At 40.8% G+C, this 19,857-nt stretch overlaps 1 protein-coding gene and 1 long non-coding RNA gene across 5 annotated transcripts in view; one reads left to right on the top strand and one right to left on the bottom strand.

Moving 5' to 3' along the window:
* Nucleotides 1-19,857, bottom strand: part of LOC6605057 (capon-like protein) — a 43,954-nt gene that overhangs the window by 17,310 nt on the left and 6,787 nt on the right. The window lies entirely within an intron of this gene.
* On the top strand, nt 9,917-10,869 carry LOC116800894. 2 transcript variants are annotated; one of them, XR_004361655.1, is made up of 3 exons: nt 9,917-9,998; nt 10,062-10,386; nt 10,457-10,869. It is a non-coding gene; the product is annotated as an uncharacterized LOC116800894 (long non-coding RNA). The 2 variants fall into 2 exon arrangements; XR_004361656.1 differs by having other exon boundaries at nt 9,917-10,030; nt 10,085-10,386.

The following is a 19,857-nucleotide window of genomic DNA, read 5'->3' as shown; positions in this document are numbered from 1 at the left end:
TTCAAAGCGGAAAGCAGCCGAAGATGGAGCTGAAAACAAGGAAAATGGTATGGGGGAAAAAAAAGCAGAAACGAAACTCTCACTCTCGCCCACAAATATTTGGATTGCATTAAATTCATGCAAACACAAAGGATCAAGGATATACAGAGCGCTTATCCTCTCCAGCTAGACAAATCCCCGCGCAAATAAAATAAAGAAAACCAACTTCAGACTCGGAAAAGCGTTTCGCTCACTCTTTTTTGCCTATCTTTTCCTATTGCCTTTCACCCCACATCGCCATTTTCCTTTCAGTTTTCCCCGCCCAGCGCCATTCGCATCCTTTTTTTCACTTAAAAACCATTCCAGTGCGACGGCTCTATGCAAATAGCCGCTGGACTTTGTTCGTCGCTTCGTTTAAATTCATTTACTTTGATTAAAACCCCGGCCAAGAGTGGACCCTTTCGTCCTGCAAAGTAGTAAACTTTTATACATCTTTGCGTCTGACTAGACGCCTTTGCTCCCAGCCGAGTTCATACTTTTTTAAGGCCATAACTTTACCTTCGTAAACAACAAAAGATATGGATTCGTTTTAACTGTTTTCACCGTTACAAATTTCATAGTTAGTGCTTAATGGATATGATTTTGAAAGATTTTTGTTAGTTATCTAATTTTAGAGAACAATTGCTTTAATACATTCACATATACATACTTGTTTATTTAATGATATTCCGTTTTATTACCCATTTATTGCTATAACAAATAATTGTTTGGTTTTCTTTTTCTGTGTATACAATTTAAGGTTTCAAAGGTTCATGACCCGCATTACGTTTATTGGTGAATATTGTAGATTCTGTTTTGATTATGAGTTTTGCGAAACAACTCACGTTTTTTCTTCCACTTTCTATGGCGTTTTCACCATCCATTAATTGCGAGCAATGAAATCGATTTTCCCCACTTCCAGTTCTATTTCCATACATTTGTTTATTTACACTTGATCGTTCGGGCGAAAGATAAGTTAAAAGTCAAAAGCTGGCCACGTCTGTTTGCCCTCTCCGTGTGACGTCAGTGCGAAACAGTCGAAATGCTCAAGGTGTCCTGAGATATTACCTGCCATTTGTTCGGACAAAAAAGCAATTAAGCTGCTCTTACAGTCACCCCATAAATCCCGACTAAGATCATCAAGAAATTGAATGTTGAATTAAGAGATTTGAAGGGGGCGCAACACAAAAAATTAGATGGGTTTCAAATGGGTTGAGGAGCACGTTTAGCCGATGGCCAACGACAAACAGATTAGAACAGCTTAGTTGGCCGGCAAAAAAAAAAATATATGCAAAAAAAATGAATAAAAGAAAGCCCCTTGGCGATGCATAAAAAATGTGAAAAACTCTGGAAAAGGATTTGGTTTTTGGCTTGCCTTTCAGCCATACGCCAGCGTTTCGGTCATGGCTAATGGCGCTTTAGGCCGGACCAGCTTTCATGTTCGGCTTCCACTGCCCCTTTTGCTCTTTTGGATTTGCCTTTCAACAATGCGAAACATTTGTTTGCACAGCTGTGCCGGGTACGACGGGAAAAGCGTTGAAAACATAATTTTTCCCGGTTTATTTACCCAAAAAAAAAAAAATAAAACCAAATGAAATATAAAAAAACATTTATGTGTACACGCAACCCCTGACCCTGGTGCCACATTTTTTGTCGCAATGCTGCAGGGTGCAACCAATTGCTTTTTCTTGTTTTAATGCTAATTCACTAAAGGGGTATTATGTTTCGATATATACCAGAGATTAAACTTAAAATTGTACTTAAAATCTAAATCATTTGATTGTGCTAGATAAAGTAGGATGCAATCAAAATCAAATCTTATTAAGTATTATCAGCAATATCTCAAAGATGATATGTATAATACCAACAATTTATTTACTTTACACTGTACTTTACACTGTACTTTACACTTGTGTATTTTTAAAGCCTATTTTTGGGCAGTCAATGCCATTAAAAGCTTTCGCTGCTAACACCTCTTTGTGGGTGGAATTTTTAATGTGTAGTAATAAATTATGAAATGTGAAAAGTACATTTCAGTAACCCCATGCACATATTCACTTACACACTTTCATGTTTAACATTTGCTTTACACTTGTGTTGATGTGCAAAAAAAATATTGCATTGTTTTCAGGGCACACAAGCAAATGAGAACATGGGGAAAAATGTGAAATAACGAGAAAACTGCGGAAAAGCTCTTGCTCTTTTCCCGAATCTCTTTCGCCACTAATTCGACATGTGTAGGAAATTCAAATATTAATTAGGAAAATAGAACGAAAAATTAAAAGCGAGATGATATGTTGAAGCCTCAACGAAAATAGATCAAGTCGTATGGTATTTATAAGTAGTAAATTCAGGCTGTTTATTGAAACATTTAATTGGCCACTTTGCGAACTCTTCACTGGAAATTCGTTTTAAAATTGTTGATTGAGAATTTGATGTCTTCATTTGTTTATCGATGATGCGGCATGGGTAAAAAGCATGTGTGTAGAGGAATTTCTTTGGTGAATGTTTTTCATTTTGTGTGCAGGCTAAATAAAGTCTGCCTTGGCCTTGGTTTAATAGCCTGGGATTTTGAGTTCTTTAATTGAAGCAATGATAAAGTGAAGTGTGTTTTAAATTAAAATATTTAGCACGAACAGTAGCTAAAGTTTAAGCTCCTTAAATTGCATAGAGTACAAAACTGCACAAAAAATATATGTACAAAATCCCTTTTTAGTGCCTGAGTACAACGCACAGTCTTAAAGAAAAGCTTGCGTAAAACATTTAAAAACAAGCTCAACAGGACGAACTTAAACCTGAAACTGCAGGGATGAAGTGGGAAAGCAGCCCCAAGAATTTTCGCTAATAATGTTAATTCCATTGCCACCTTCTGCACCGCCCAACTCCCAGTGAAAACCACCGCAGATAATCAGCATCTCCTGGCTGTTGTACTTCCTCCTGGCTTTTGTTTTGCTTTCATCTCGGGTTTTAGTTTTCTGCTGTCTCGGCCATCCTGTCTTCAGTCCTGTTCCTTCCTTCCTTCTGTTGCGCAACTTAACTTCCGTTTGGGTTTCCCGCCCAATAACCAACAGGCAAACCAAACCACCCATCACCCTCGTTTCAGGCCATTTCATTAGCATCATCCAGCCAGGAGGAGCCAACTTAATGAGATGGCGGGCAAAACTTTGAGCTGTCTTTTTGGTTTTTGTTATGCATAACTTTGGGCATTTGGCTTGTGCTTAATTTAAAACAATTATTTGACGAGCTGTAAGTGGCCAGGGCCGCAGGCCAACTTGGCTCAAACCGAATCAAAGGTTGGTCGAAAGCGAAATGCAAGTCTTCTCTCCACTCATCTCCAAATTGCAGTTGGCCAAAATGCAAATGCAAATCGTTTGGCCAATAACACGCCCATCCCTATTATATCTCAACTATGATAATTTGCTGGCCGTTAAGCCAGCGGGAAAATGCGCAGCTCGAATGCAAACTGCAAACAAATGAGTTTGTCTGGTCGAATAAATCATGTCGTGGGATTTGGGGTTGCAGCTGGAAATGGAAGTGTGCCCCCCTTTATCAGCTACTCGAAACTAAAGTGCAAAGTCAGGCTGCCTAAGTGGCGTGAAGTGAAATGCTTTCTTTTATCCAACACTCGCGGCAACAAGTTAAGTGCAAGTTAAATCAACATCTGAATTTCCACCGTGCTAAAAACACCGGAAAGAAGAAGAAGCTCGCTAGGTGCAAATGAAATGAGCAAAAAAGTGCACTGCGAGAAAATCATAATCAAATCTTAAACTGCAAAATGTAACTCTATGTCTAGATATAATACTTATTTCTTATTTAAACAGTTAAAGAATTTATGAATATCATGCTCATTTTTGCAATTATTGAAGCGTTTTAAACTGTCAATTTTATACCTGTACTTAAACTCTATGAGGAGTGTTCTTCCAATTTATTCTCTCCATTTGGCCATAAACCTGCATGTGAGGAGTCTCACCATCGCGATGGCTAATAAAAAACCAAAGACTTGCTGTCTGTGGGTCTGCATTTGCATAAGCCGGCTTTGGTGGGGTCTTTGATTGGCCCCAGCCAGGGAGTGCGATTGGATATGTAGGCATTACTCACCTAATCCATCAATGACTAGCCCATGTAATAGTCAGTTTCCGGTGGAAAAAAAAGATACAAATTATGCTTTCTGTTTCGTGCACTTCACACTCCACAGACATAAAACTCTAAGCTAATAATAAACGATGCGAAAGAAATGGAAAAGCAAAGAAAAAACCATAAACTATTATCTGAGCTGTGATAATAAAAAAAAAATATGAGTTGGGGGAACTTTAGTTGCATTCTTTGTTTGTTCTTTGTTACGACTTTCGCCTCACTTCATTAACTCCCCTCGCTCAATTGTGGAGTATCAAGTTTTATTGGCCCCATAGTTCAGGTTCAGTTCGGTTCACTTCGGTTCAGTTTATATCGGCCCTATGGAAAAGTAAAAGTTTCTGTTGGCTGCTGTCCAGCGGTGACCCATATATATCTATCTATATGGTATGTAGTATCCCACAGATATTCGGGTTCTTTTTAAACAAAGCGAATCGAAACGGAATGCATTATGCAAATGCAGCTGCCACACCACGCCAGCATGCAAGAAATGCATCATGAGGCGAGAGTATTTATATTATGATGAGGCAACCATGTCGGGATCTATCTGACCCCGATCCCTCCGGAGATACATACGTGTGTGGGTGTTGTGGGTAAGTGAAATGTTTTGTTCGAGCATAGTCGGGGAATACAACAACCGACATGCCACACAGACAGTGGACATGCCTTGTTCTCCACATGTAATTGCAAATCAAATGAGCCGGGATTAGACAAGCGTATCGTGCTGGGATACGGAACATCTCCGTCTTCTTGATTTATATGTGCCCTGGTTTTGGCATACTTCAGCTGGAATAACATCGCCGCAAAGTTTCCGCCAAAAGTTTCAGTTCTGTTTTCTCAAAGAGAGAAAGTGAGTGCAGGAACCACGGTGGCGGCAAAGTTTACTAGTCAAAGGTAAAATCAATAAACGAGTTACCATTTGGACAGTGAACACCGTACACAACAACCACCCTCTTCGACTTGGCCATAAACAATTGGGGGTACCGAGTACTGAGGGCGACAAAGCGCACACAAGTGGAACAATAATAACAAAGCAGAAAATCAATTGGAAGTACTTAGGCAAACAATGGACCAAAGTAATGAAAGAACAGACCAGTGGCCAAAAAAAAAGCAGAAGGAGAACAATAAAGGCCTCTGCTCCATCCCCTTGATTCTTATTTTGTAACAATCCAATTTAGCACAAGGCGATTATTTTGATACCAATATTAGGAGTAGTAAACAATAGTAAACAATACCTTTAATTACATTTAATACAAAGATATATTTTAGAAAAATTAATCTCTTACTTGTAATCTTTTAATAAATCAAATATAAATGAAATTTCATCTGCCAAACTGTTAAATTTATTTTGATTTATAATTTATTTTTCTGCAAAGCCGCAGTGTTTGCACACGAAGTGGCCTAAATCACATTTAATATTAAATGATAATAATTTGATAATATAGTTTCGTATTATATCAAGCCACAAACAGTTTAAAAATTGTTTTTTTAGTAATGGGAAACTTTGAATAGAATCTCCAAAGAGGAGAGTTTTGTGGGATGAAAATAAAGCCAAAGCGCAAACAGAAATGAAAATAAATAAATTGCGTGCCTTACACAAACGCACAAGTGGACGGCAAATGGGCAAAGAGCACGGGGCGTATGAGTAATGCGTCACAGCAGCTAAACGAGCGGAAGCGTTTAATTAGCAGCTTTAATAATTCAATCAGCGTTATATGCTCCCTCAGCCCCCCCCCCCTCGTCTTTGATCCCCCGCCCCCACTGTGCGTGTATGCTGACCGCTAATTTTTATACAGCAATTTAACCATGTTATTGTTGTTATTATTTCCGTTTCTCTCCTCTGCCTTTTATTCGGCTGGTGTAAATTTCACAAACAATTGCTAAACAGACTTAAACGCTTGGCGCCTCCAATTATTCCCATCTCAATTTCCATGGATTTACTCCGGCCGGTCACACATTTTATTGAACAACCTTATTATTGGGCAGATGTGGCGGGCAATTGGGTCTTTGGGTGGTTGCTTACTTGCGGTGCCCTTTGAAATAAATTGTGTGGCTTTTTGGGGGTTGGTTTTTTAGCCGTTTGGGGGCTTGGGGGTTTCGGTTGGAGCTGTGTTGGTTTCTGTTTGGCCACCTGCTGGGTGGTTGCCAGGGCTTAAACACAGCCACTGTGGGGTTAATGAACTCCATTTAATTGGGTTACCGCTTACCGGTTAGTGGTTAGCTCAACCAAAAAATACTGCTTACAAAATGCAAATTAGTCGGTACATTATTGGTTTTATGTTTCTGGGAAACAGCTCCTCCTGTTCGTCCTGTTGGCCATTTTAAAGCGTCAAAATTGCAAATCCCCATCGCACGTACATATATGGCTAAAATTGCATCGCAATTTCAGCAATGCCAATGGACAACAGAGCCGGAGGCGAAGCGATGGGAGTGTTTGCCGCGACTGCTTAATGAAAAAGTAGCCAGGGCAGCCAGCAAAAACAGGCAAAGGCAATGGCAAGACCTGGTCAATTGCCATTGATGTCCAAGAACAGACAAACATACAGCCAACTAGAGAGCTACACTCAGCGATAAAGTGGTACAAAAGTTAATAAATATAAAGTACCATGCTTGGCATACAATAGAACGTTCGCCAAATTCAGTCATTGTAAATATTCTATACTAAATACGAAAAATAGTTATATATCTTAATGGTACATTCTAAGAAACTTCAACTTATTTTTTCACGTGTACACAAACACCGTCGGAATAGACAGACATCCAGAAATAGCTAGACGCAGTCGCAGTTGGAGGCTGTGTAAAAAGCATCAAAGCCAGCGCCAAATGTTGACTCTAGCCTGCAACATGGCCATGTCCAATGTGCGTGCATCTTGGCTTTTTCTACTACCTGCAACCGACTGACTTTAGCCCACTCCCAGGCCATTCAATCCATGGCCAAATCGCCGCCGCAGCTGAGCTTTGATTTGATGACCGTGTGTCCCATGTTCGCTTTCTGTTTCGCCTCCAACTCCAACTCCATCTTCATCTCCATTTCCATCGAGCATTTCACTTTGTGTCGCCTGCAAGCGAGTGAAATCCAGAAACTTGGCCTCCGCGTCTGGCAATCGGCGGATCAGCCTAAATGACTGCATCCGCCGTGCGAGAATAGAATCTGCTATGAAGTAATTTCATGCCATTGCAGATATCTAAGCTAAACTGGACCGCAATTATAATCAATTCTAGCTCGGATCACGCAAAGAAAAATAGAGCTTCCATATCCATGAACTAATAAAACAAGCTTAATCTTGATTCTTAGGAATTTTAAATAAATTAGTTTATTTATCACAGAATATCATATCATTTATTTCTTAAAATGCATACCATTTTTGTACATTAAACCAATAACATTCTAATTCAATTTCGGCTTTCATTATATTGTATTTTCCCCTGTGCCAACCTCTGGACTCGAGTGTAAAACTAATTTCAGCAACGACGCCCAAATGATAGCACACACAAACAGCACCGATGCGGATCCAGTTTCATTATTGTTCCGAGTCAGAAGCGTCAATTGCCTAACTAGAACAATAGCATCTGTGGTGCATCAGGCACAGAAGCTCTTGTGCAGTTGCCTTTCCCATTAGACCAGAGCAAATATAATTACCAAGGCTAACTGGGGCAACAAAAATGCCAGGAAAATGCTAGGAGGAGCCCGGAAAAGCCGTGCTAGCCGAGCCGGCCGAGCTTTGGAGCGCATAAATGCATGTTAAAGTCAATTTATGCAGGCCAGACAATGCAGCTTAGATCCTCTTGGCATCCACTTTTGTGCCAGGTACAGATTGCCAACAAACACGTCCGGCTAGCACACATTCCCCAAGGGGCCAGGACACGTGCTTGTTAGCGTAATATGAACACCCCATTGCCCGTTTGAATATGTTAAGTGCCAGCCGGGATGACGGTGCGTATGAGCGATATATGCATTCCAACAGCTAGCCAACAATGGAATGCAATTTGCCATACCAATCCCAGCCTGGCAATTAATTTTGACTTTAGACTCCCTATGGCAGCTAAGAAACAAAAAAAAAACAAAAGAAAGTCGACGAAGCGAACCGAAAAATCTATGACAAATGGCCCGAACATATATCCACTCCCAAAGACAGCAGTTGCAAGACGAATGTGCAGCTTTTTCACAAATTTGACAGCCGCCGACAGTTGAAGGCAACTCTTCGGGGCGCACTTCAATTTTCCATCACATTTTGGGCTCAATGGTGTGAAGAAAAGCGTTTTTCAGCGGGAAAGTTTTGGGAAAAATTCTGCTGCCAACTAAAATTTTCCACTTCAATTGCCAGTTGCCGCTATTCAACTTTAATTTAAGTAATATGAAAAGGGAGACAAAAATCAATATGCCTAACGTGTGGCCGTCGGCGGAAATGTTTCGAGTCGTAAAAGAAATATATTAAAACGAGCAATGTATTATTACTATTTTTTGGGGACAATGCCTAATGGCACGCAACTTGGGAGTTATGAAAAAAACGGGTGTGGACAAACGAAAATGGGAAAACATTAGGCAAAGTTCGGGGGAAAACCAAAAAAAAATAGGAAAGAAAATGCAGTTGCGATATCTGCCTCCCTGTAGCGATCTGTTAATGATACTTTCCCGGTGAAAATCGCGAGAAAAATGGCAAAGAAACGAAACGAACTCGAAACGAGGACACGCACATTATATAGCAATTTGTGTGCTCGCTCTGGCAACAAAAAAGCAAGTAAACTTCGCCCGACTTTCGCAACTGAAAGGCAAAAAGTTAAAAGCAATTTGGATTTTGGATTGGGGGCCAGTTTTTTTAGCCACCTCACGCAACTTGAATTCCCCCATAAGGACATTGCAACAATTGTTCGCCAGTTGTTCGTGAGAAAAGCCAATGTCAAGGTGTACGGAACGATTTTCTATTAATACCTGTCGACGCGCTATTTATTTTCGATTTAGTTTCCGAATGCTGGCATTGTGCATTCGATTCGATTGTTTACTACTGCTCATTAATAATTTATAAGACATACCTCAACGGAATGCCATGATTCACGATCCAAAATGGCTAAAAACTTTTGCTGCTGCCTCAAAGTTCTTTGCTAATTCGATTCTTCTATTACACGAGCTAAATTGTTTGAGAGCTAGCTCGTCGACGAATGCCTCACTTTGCCAATTTTTTAATTAAATTTTTGTCGACCTACGGAAAAGCGTTGTCAGTTTGGCTCACATTGGTTCACATTCCCTTTTGCCGGGCTGCAGCCATTTCCAAATGTCTGTTCATTCCTTTTAATTGACAAAATTGATTAAAATGTTGCTTAACATTTTGCACCAAACTGACATTTATCTTAATTGCTGGGAAAATGTCGTTTGGAAAATAGAAAAACGCCCGAAACGGAGTCCAATGAAATCGGGCACGGATCCGAAAGATGGAGCTCTTAATTAGATAATGGTTGTCGGGGCAGTTTGTAAATTGAATTTGCTGGAGATAAATGGAGCGCAAAGTGAGATGTCAGTATTAAAAAGCAATTCTATATGAAGCAAACAAGTGAAATAAACCCAGTTTTTTCGCCTTTTTTAGCAATATTTTTCACGCTTTATTCGCTGTGAGTTTTATGACCTGGCCCACCCGGAATACGCAAACTCTTTCGCAACAATTTTTATGGCATTTCAAACAGTACGCATACGCAACGTTGTCCATGGTTTTAGTGGCCAGCGCTTTATTTTTATCAACGAATTTCAAAGATTTTTGTGTCATTGCCAAAAAATATGATTTAGTTCCCAGTATTTATTTATCTTTCACTGCTGTCAGTGGGAGACTGCTGACACGCAATCCACGCCCATCCGATATGTAGGTGTCATTTGTTTATAAAGTACATATATGTATGTATATCTTAAATATTTCATTTAAAAGCATATTAAAGCATAGTTCAAAAGCTATTGAGCGCACTGGCCGGGCAATATGTGGCCACCACTTCCGCTGGATGTCAAGCATATGGCAGACAAATGTTCCTCTCGACCAATGTAGTCTTTGGCCCTTGGGCTCCACTGCATTGCACTTGACACGCTTCCAAGGAGCATTCGTAAGGACTTTGGACACTTTCCAAGGCAACGGAAGAAAGCGACTGCAATGGACTTTGCGCCAAATCCTGAGAGATTGCGAGTGTGACTGGCATTTTTATAGGCTGCAGTTGAATTATCGACACATTTTCTACAAACCACTTCTGCCAAGCATTCTTGTAAGCTATTGACTTTTCCAATTCCGAGTGCCGCACTCATTTAACTAATCAAAAGTAATTTTAATCAAAGGGAAACCTTCGCCGCAGGCCAGGCACAGATAACGTGGAGAGCAGCAGACAGAGCGAAAGCAATTAAAGCCACGTGCAAAGTTTACCTAAGGATCCCGGGCAAAACTTCTTCTAGGCGCCAAGGTGGGTGACTTCAAGAAGGATTGCTGCTCGATTTTTTTCCTTATTTGCCTGGGCAAAGATCAGAGGGAAAGTCCTGGCGCCCCAGCGAAAGTGGCCCGGGGACTTGGATTGCCAATCGTTGGGAGTAGATTGGTGTGGGGATGCTGGGTTAAGCAAACTTAATTAATACGGAAATACGCAGCTGATTGAAGGCGTGCACAGAGAGATAATGTGGTCATGAATAAGCATTGGAGTCACCAAATCGTATATCAATAAGTCAAGAATTACATAGAAACATATAAATTGTAGAAAAAACATTTGATTTTGTGCCATTTTTGATTTTGTCTATCAAACTAACTTTAAATTTCTTATGGATAATAATTTCTTTTATTTCATATTAATTCCCTAAATTTATTTCCAGTGCAACCATGCCTTGTGTGTGTTAGACATGGTCCTGCGTCGTGCACTGAATCGAAACTCATTAAAAACTTTCACTGTGGTTTCATTAAAGGCAGCAGCTGCCACGCCCCCGCACGCACTCACGCCCACTTTCGCTTCCTGATTGTCTTCTATTAATATGTCAAGAGCTGGGCAAGAACACACACATTGTGCCGACAAATAAATTTGAATAATTAAAAGGCCCACAGAGAAATAAAAACGCCAAGGAGGTGTGTAAAGAATGAAAGCTGAAATAGATGCGAAACAGCTGTCCTTTTATTTTTGCCAAATGCCAGGACAATCTGTTGGTGGTGCCCCCAGAGAGAGAGGGATCCCCTTGATTATTTGGCAAGGGGTAAAGAAGAATGGAGAGGGAAGAAAGCCAGTGGCACAGACAAATAAAACAGAGATAATCGGCATGGCAAAGTGCACCCACCCACGCACAATAGACCAAAGCGACAGCTTGACAAACTAATAACAAAAGGCAAGCCCGGCTGACAAACGCACTCGTCTGTTGGCCAAGTTGGGCACAAAAAAGAGCTGGCCAAGATCCCAGCTGCCAGATAGCCAGCAACCCAGCTACCCAGCTACCCAGATGCCAGATGCGCGCAGACCCAGGGACATTCGAGAGCCGGAGGCCAGGAAAAGTACTCCTTAGCCCCGGGGCTTTTGGTTAGCTCATTAAAAATGAGAGCCACTGTTTTCGTATGCCAACAAGTGCCAAAGTCACAATTTTAATTTAGCCTAGACAAGGACAAGGGAATCCCCCACTATTTGTCATGGTCAGGAGTGGGTTAGTAGCCGCTGTTCTGTTGTCCTGGTTCTCTCTGCTGTTTGCATAATCCCACTCAAGTGGCCCACTCATCCATCCAAAGAGCACCCACCCACATTACCAGCCAATTATGAGGCGGCTTACGGCCCACACCCAAAAAAAAAAGTTCACAACTTTAAGCGACAGCTGACAAAATGTATTTTAATTAAAATTCAAAGAAAAGCCCAGCACAGCGTCCCAGAGTTCTGGCAAAACGCAAATTTAATTGAGCGCAGCCAGGACAAGGCAGGATACATTTTCTTCACGCCCTATAAACTTGCAAACAAGCTGATTCCGCTCTAGTTCGCATTCGCATTAAGGAATATAACCAGTAGGCCAAGCAAGTTCTTAAAGATCAACAAAGACTTCCGAAAATAGGTATTAAGGGCAATAAATTAGTGTCAAATTAATTTGCGAACCTTTTTCAAATAATACGATTTCTGAGAAGTTTACAAATTAAAGCATCTTTAATAAATTGCTAAAGGTTAAGCTTGAGATATGCAATAAAACTTTTAAAACTAAGCTGATATGTTTCCAATAACCATATTGATCTTACGCTGAACTGAAAAACCTATTTAAAAGCATCAAGAAAAAAGGCGAAATCTTTTAAAGTATTTTGTGGGGAATAATTTTCGACGAGAATGCAAATGAATTGTTGGCTAATTGAAAAAGCTTTCAGCACGCGCGCTTCGCTCGCTGAAAAGGTCAAAAGAGCGGCGCGTTAAAGAATACACAAACATTGCGTATACGCGGTGTGGGTCGCACGCCTTTTTCCTATTTGCAACAATTAGGCGCCAATCGCGGGCAATTATTAATTTGGCTTGGCTTTCAATTAAGCAATTTGGCGCCGCACCCTCTAAAAAACCCCCTTTCACCCACCGCCACCCACTAAAATGTTGATTGTTCCACAAGTTGATTTTTGGGTGGTTTTTGGTATGGGAAAAGTTGGCGGAACAAAAGGCGGAAGACGCATTGAAAATTGGTCCATTTATGGTTCCACATGTGTGTGTGCGCAAAATTTCTTAAATTTTACGATAGGAAGGCGGCAAGAGCTAAAAATGCCAAAAGTGCTGCACCCTCCACCGCCAAAAACTTTTATGCTAATTTCCACCCACCGAAAAGGGGGGAGGCAGAAGTTGGGCAGGATTGGCGCTGGATTCAGCATCAAGTGGAAAACTTTCACAGTATCCCAACACGGTCGACACAGTGTCGAAGAAATGTTTGTTTAGAATTTGGCAGAGCGTTATTTATGGCCCAATAACTTTTAACTTCACATGCGGCCCCCTTCTCGGCTGGAAATGCAAATTAGTTGCCATTTGGCCAAGACTCACGTAGAGTCGGCTCGCACAATGGGGCCAAATAAATTTAATTGAAAAGCCAGTCGGCCAGGCGCTTCGTGAGGCAGGGGGAGGTGTGGTCCAGCTGGGCAGGTAAAATCGTTTTCCTCAAAGAATGTCAATCGAATCGAACGACCACAGAAACAGTCAAAGTGTTTAATTAATGCCTAAATAATTGACAGCAACCATCTTTTGGCAAGCATTTTCTGTATTAATGTTAAAACGACGACAACCTCCTCCATTTTCCTTTTTCCTCTGAAGTGGCCATTCCGAAGGTTAAGGCTACGCCCACGCACTCAGCTGAACATTTTCATCTAGGGTACACAATTAATTTTCCAACAAGAATGTATAGGAATACATGGAAACATTTATATATTATGAAACTCAATAGATTTGTTTTTACGAAGTGGTCGATTTTTGTTCATTGCCCTTTTTAATATGTTTTAAATAAACACAAAGGCTGTTCTGCGAAACAATTATCTCAACAGAAATGTATTTTGAAAATCGTGTTCTTGTTGGCACAAATTAATTTTACAACCATGAACAAAAATCAAACGCAAAAACATATATATATTTCGTTGGAAAATTAGCATGGGTATAAAATAGATCTTGCATAGATAATATAATATAAGTTAATAAGTTAAATTATTATTTTATATTATAACACTATATTTGATTGAACTCAGCTGTAGATATAAATAAAAATCTCCCAAGAAGCGCACATTTTGTTATCCAAACACAATTGTACCTAATTATTGGCCATAAAGCTGATTTAAGCAGTTGACTGGCGTGCCACAAAAAAGCCATCCAGCGGTGCCCTTCTATTTTAATCCGCAATCCTCCATCGCTGCACTCCATCCACCAACCTCCATCGCTGCCCCATGACGCCAGTCTCTTTTTGTGGGTCTATGGCGGCAATGTCAAAGGTCGCTGTGAATGGTGGCACATAATTGCACTTGACAGCAAAACGACAGCAAAGGCAAGAGCAGTAGCTGTAGTAGCTGTATCTGTATCTGCTGCAGTAGCAGGAACAGTCGACAGTCGCTGAGATAAGGAAAAGCCAAAGCCCAGGGAAAACTGTGAAAGATCGCATAGCGAAATGAATTCAATTGCAGTTTTTCCGATGGCAGCAGCTCTCGTTGGGTTGTCACTGATTAGACTGTGGAGTAGGGAAGCTCCCAGCTCCCGGCGCTTTTGATGCAGCGGCACAGATAATTTTCCATCTTTTTTTTTATTTTTTTGCAAGAATGAATGAAACGTGAGCGGCGGTAGTTAACGAGTCTCGGCTGCAACCCTTTTTCGATTTGCTTCTGGTCGGAATGGGAAAATTGGCAGAAAATGATCGGAGATCGCTTGTCATTACCGAAAAACAAAGATGGAAGAAGTGGCACAGGCGAGTCCCGCATTTGGGATACCCTGTTCCCAATACTTAACATATAAATATAATTAATTATGGTTAATTAAAGTATGCGCATTATACATTCACTGGATTAATTAAAAGATCGAGCTTGAATATCGCAGATAAAAAAGCGGTAACAACTCATGACTCACCCAATATACCCTTTGTTGCACAGAGTACTGGGGCATCATAATATTGAACCCAGGCCGCATTCGATTGTGCTGCTTCATTTGCTTTGTTTGGGCCACGGCCAAGCCCAGTTGGTCAGTAAACAGCAAACAGCAAACAGCTGTCAGCAGCTTGGGAAAGGGTCGGTGTTCGATGTTTGGTGGTTATGGGCCTGGTCTAGAAAACGCTTGGAAAGAGCGTGCCACGGCAGCTGGCGTTGCAACTTCCGCCATTGAGCGCTTCGCTAGGCACCCGCAACATCGCTGGCCGGGCCAACAGTTTGCACATTTGCGTGTGCTACCAATTTTGGCCAGAAACAGGGATGGCTGTCTAGTTGGGAGTGGGTGAGAAAGCATTTTCCTCGACGGCGGCTGCTAGAGCCTGTGCGCCTGTGCCTGACTCATTGGCAGTCATTGGAACTCGTTTGCCTCAGCTGCGCCAGGTGTAATTGCGAAATTCGAGCCAATTTGCAACAGAAAATTGTGTAATAGATAATAAATGAGCTGAGTGGAGTAGAGCATGTGCAGCATTCATGGCCCAACGATCAGCGTTGTCGATTGGCCACCGCTGAATGAATGAATCATCATCATCATCAATGAGCTGGCAAGCGACACCCTAGATAAGCCAAACCAAAGTCCGCAAGTCCGGACAAGTAATGGCCACTTAATCCTTGACGACCAGCATTAATGTGGCACTTGACACACATTAAACGCGAATACAGCCGCAGAATTATGGCCCAAAGAAGCTCAAGTAGGTGGCCAATAATGTCCCCATCCTACTGGCGGTGCTAAGCCAAAGTGGAGTAACCCAAAAGCAGAACGGTTGTATGGGGGGCAGAACAAGAAAAATCGATTAGCTCAGCCAAGCAATCAGTTCAGAAATGAGCGGAATGAATCTGTAATAATCAAACAGAATTGGAAGAGGAATTGGCTAAAGAAGAGAGAACAAAAAAAATGGAGAGGTATCACGACTTGGCCCCACACCCCATCGAATTCAAATGAATCCCCCAGTCAGTCGTTGATTCCACCAAATGGAAACCATTTCCGCACACTCACACACTCATACTCACACTCACATCGATGAATATCCTTTTAGAGGGGCGCCAGAATCAAGCCATAAAAGCATTTAGCCGATAATTTGCAATGAATATGATAAACCCAAAGCCATTTGTTGGGCGAAAGGAAAATTACATTTTCCGCCATTGGCCTTTATTATTTTTATAGCACTTTTAAGTAACTGAAGGAAAATATTGAATTTTTTTTATTATTGGACTCCAGCCGCAAATCGATGCAGAGCAGAGAGAAGCGGGTATGGCATTAAAAATTTATTGTGCTCCATACACCGTATGCATAAAGTCCAATTTCGATGGCGACAGCTTGTTTGTTTGCATTATGCGGATGTTATAGGCAACCGCCAAATGCATTTTGCCACCACAAGAATAATCAGAAATCCAGGGATCGGGAGCTGGAAACTGGATGGAGACCAGACATATGTTGACGATGCCATACGGGGATGCCATTTTCCGCAGATGAGCTGCGAATTGAGCAAAAGTGCTGGCCATAAAATCGGTGCTGCGGTGAGGCGTGTTAATTATCTCATGTAAACCCGAACCAAATTGGCGAATGGCGCAATGCCAGCGAAGGAAAATCCAGCGCTAGAACAAATGTTTATCAAGATATTAACGAGCAAGTTGAACTTTACACAAAAGGTTAAGCAAACACGAGAACGGAAATGGAAAAAAAAAACTCTCTGAAATCTATGAAAAGAACTCTTTAAGAAGGCACATAAAAGGCAAACTTCTGGTGCGAAAAGGACTCTCGAATTTTATTTGCATTTTATGACTCATTTTTCACGCCCTCCTCGGAGGGCCTGCTGGTGTCAGTTGCGGCTGATAAAAGCCAGGACCAGTAGCAGGACGACCAGGACCCAAGTTAAATTGCAGGCCGCATAATCCTTTTTGGGCCGTCGTCCCTTTTGTCGCTGCCAATATAATTTATATGTAGGAGAAATGCTTTTGAAATGCCCACGGCCTCAACGGAAATGCCAGATAATTGAAATTGATATATGACGAGGCACCGGCAAGCGGAGTATCTGTCCTCATGTTTCCAGAGCTTCTAAAAACAAAACGAGGTCTGCCTTCGCAGATAAACAGAGCAAGAGCAGCAAGAACAGCGGGTGGATGGGACTATATTGCGTATACGCCCTGTCTGTACGGCATTCATAATTTTGCGTACACATGGAAAATGGGTAAACACAACACGAAGCGAAAGGAAAACTGAGGAAAATCCAAGGCACACACACACACACATTCGTAGCACGTGGACCACTGGCATGTGTGGCCGTCTCCATTTTATTTGTTTTTTAATATTTTTATGTGCCCCGTATTCGCCAGTATTTTTCTTTTCTTTCGATTTATTTTTCGGCGCGATTTTCCTTGGTTTTTGTTCGGTAAAAGTGGAACATATGCGCTTCACCTTCGCCTTAATTAATATTATTTTGTAAATAATAATTAATTTTACCTCGAGCGTAGCTATTTTCATTCCGAAAATAAAAATAATTTCCCATCGTGGAAAATGAAAGATGAACATGATTTCATAGTTTATATTTTCCGAGAGACCGTTCCGCGCGATGAGAGAAATGATAATTAACATGATTTCTATATGGACCGGAAATTGAATTTTCTGGAATGGATATCGAGTCTGAATTCTCACTTCTTTCTGTTATTTTAAGCAGCTTCAAGTGAGGAAATGTCAGTTGCCTGCTCCTTTTCAGATAAATAAATAAATAAATAAGAATTTTTGGCCAACATTTAAACCCCTTAGGATTTGATCCAAACCATCAGCGTTATTCCACTTTGCTCAAATAATTGATGAACCAAAGGGCCATAAATTCCCCATACGCATGTCGGAAGTTGTTGAGCTCAAATAAATCGACTTGAATCGGATGCAATCGTATAAATATTTCATAGGACAGCAGTATTGGCCAAAATCACGGGCAAAAATCCGTGTTAAGCATACGCCGTGTTGCCAGGCGCCAAACAAACAAACAAACCGAAAAAAAAAATACATATAAAAGTGCGAGAAAAACAAAATTTCGGGCGCCGGTCGTTTTGTGCGTGTGAGAAAATAATTTATACACCTTTTGAAAGATTTATGCAGCATGGCTCTGGGGCTCCGGCAAAAATCGCGAAATCAAAGCGTGAAATTCAATTAATCTAAGCAGTAAAGTCGATGGCGAAATCCCAGAAATCCCCATACGATATTCCAGGGCTTCAGGACACTCTATTCGTTAGCACTCGTTAGTTGGCTCTTGGTGATTCATAACTCGCATAATTCGCACTGGACACTCTGACAGATGAATCAGATGAAGTTTCGCCGCTGACACAGCACAAAAACACATATATATTTTTTTTTTTGGTCTTTTGGAAACTGCAGTGGGTTGGGCTCTTTTGGGTTGTTCATCTTATTTGGGTTAGCCATCGAGTGTATATGGCAAATCGCTAACGGTAACGGGTATATTCACCGTTTGGGCCAAAAGCGAGTCCCAGCCAAAAGCCAAAACAAACAAACAAACAAACGACGATGCCAAAACAAAACTGAAGCTGCAGCCGAAGCAAAAGCAAAATAACAAACAAAGCGAAAACTGCAAAAGCGTAACAGAGTGCACAACTTTTTTTTTAGACTTTTTCTCGATGTTTTTGCTTATGGAAAAATGCAAATAATAGTGGAGTTTTTCTTTTCTGGATGGTGGAAGTTGAGCGACGGCAGGGAACTAAGAGCACGTGCATGAAAATGCAAAGAAAAACCAGCTTTACACAAGAAAAATATTCCATTGTTAATGTTACTCATACTTTTGGGCATTATAGTTGACTTTGAGTGGGATATTTTCATACAATAGCTTGGAAGCAAGAACTTCCTGACATATTTTCCAAATTCATCATAAGCTTACAGCACATAAACATATGTATCAGTATCATTTAATTTATTTAGTGCCATAAGTTAAACTTAAATACCCATTTTTCAGTGTATCACTTCAACAGTTGTCAAAGCATAAATGTTTGCTGTAATTTTGAGCTACCTCCGCCTTTCGGAACGTAAAATCGAGTGGATTTAATTGGCACTGCAACTGCAACTGCTGCACAACTCCAAGTGCAATGCCATGCCACACAAACAAAATTATGCAAAATACCAGGCTCACTGCCGCTTTGATAACGAACCAATTGTTGCCTGGGATACGTGAGAATGATGCGACTAATGTTGCAGATGATTTGCATACAAGGTTTGGCCAAAGTCAATGGCCGAACGAACAAAAGGCCCTCATGACATGAACTTGCCACATCTCCCCATCTCACACAAATTTTCCCTGGGCAATGTAACCACCTTTCACTGGGGCGCCCAAGCTCATCAATCTTGCAGGCAAAATTAATTGAAATTTTGGTCAACCGCATGTAGCTGATCGAATCAAAGGCAAAATCAAAAGAACAATAATAGCAATAATAACAATAACAACAATAACAACAGCAACAGGAGCAGCTGGGCATGCAAACAATTTCCACACATTGAACAAAAATAATAAACAAAAGAGGATAGCAAAACATCGAAGGCAGAAAAAACGCACACAAAACTAAACAAATGCTCAGAATGCGATGCTGTATAATTGAACACGATACCCAGACAATCGTACACAAATGGAAATTTTGTTTACAATTTTTACCCCCCTTATATAGTTGTATATACACATATATATATATATGTATATATGTGTATGTTAGTATTTATAACAAAAACAAACCAGTGCTGTAATTGTGACAGTTGACTAACTCTTTGCGTGGAAAACTCTTTATTGCCGCTTCCGTCAACCGCAGCAGCATTGAAAAATGCTGAATATAAATTAAACCAACTACACTACAAAAGCAAAATATGGCAAACAAATTTAATTGCATTTACAAATTGTGTAGAGCAGTTTGATCGCTCAAATGTCACAGTCGTAAAATTGGAAATTCGAGATGTTTGAATGATTTGTTTGAATTGTATCTCTTCGCAAATTTGGAAGACTAATGCAGCGGAGATTCCGATTTACACAATGCGAATTTCACAGAAGTATGTAAACAATTCTGTGGAAGAAGATCCCAGACAAACAAGCAAATA

Source organism: Drosophila sechellia, chromosome 3L (assembly GCF_004382195.2).
Source record: "Drosophila sechellia strain sech25 chromosome 3L, ASM438219v1, whole genome shotgun sequence".
Lineage (NCBI taxonomy): Eukaryota > Metazoa > Arthropoda > Insecta > Diptera > Drosophilidae > Drosophila > Drosophila sechellia.
Note: the sequence above shows the minus strand (reverse complement) of the source record. Positions and strands in the feature narration are given on the sequence as shown.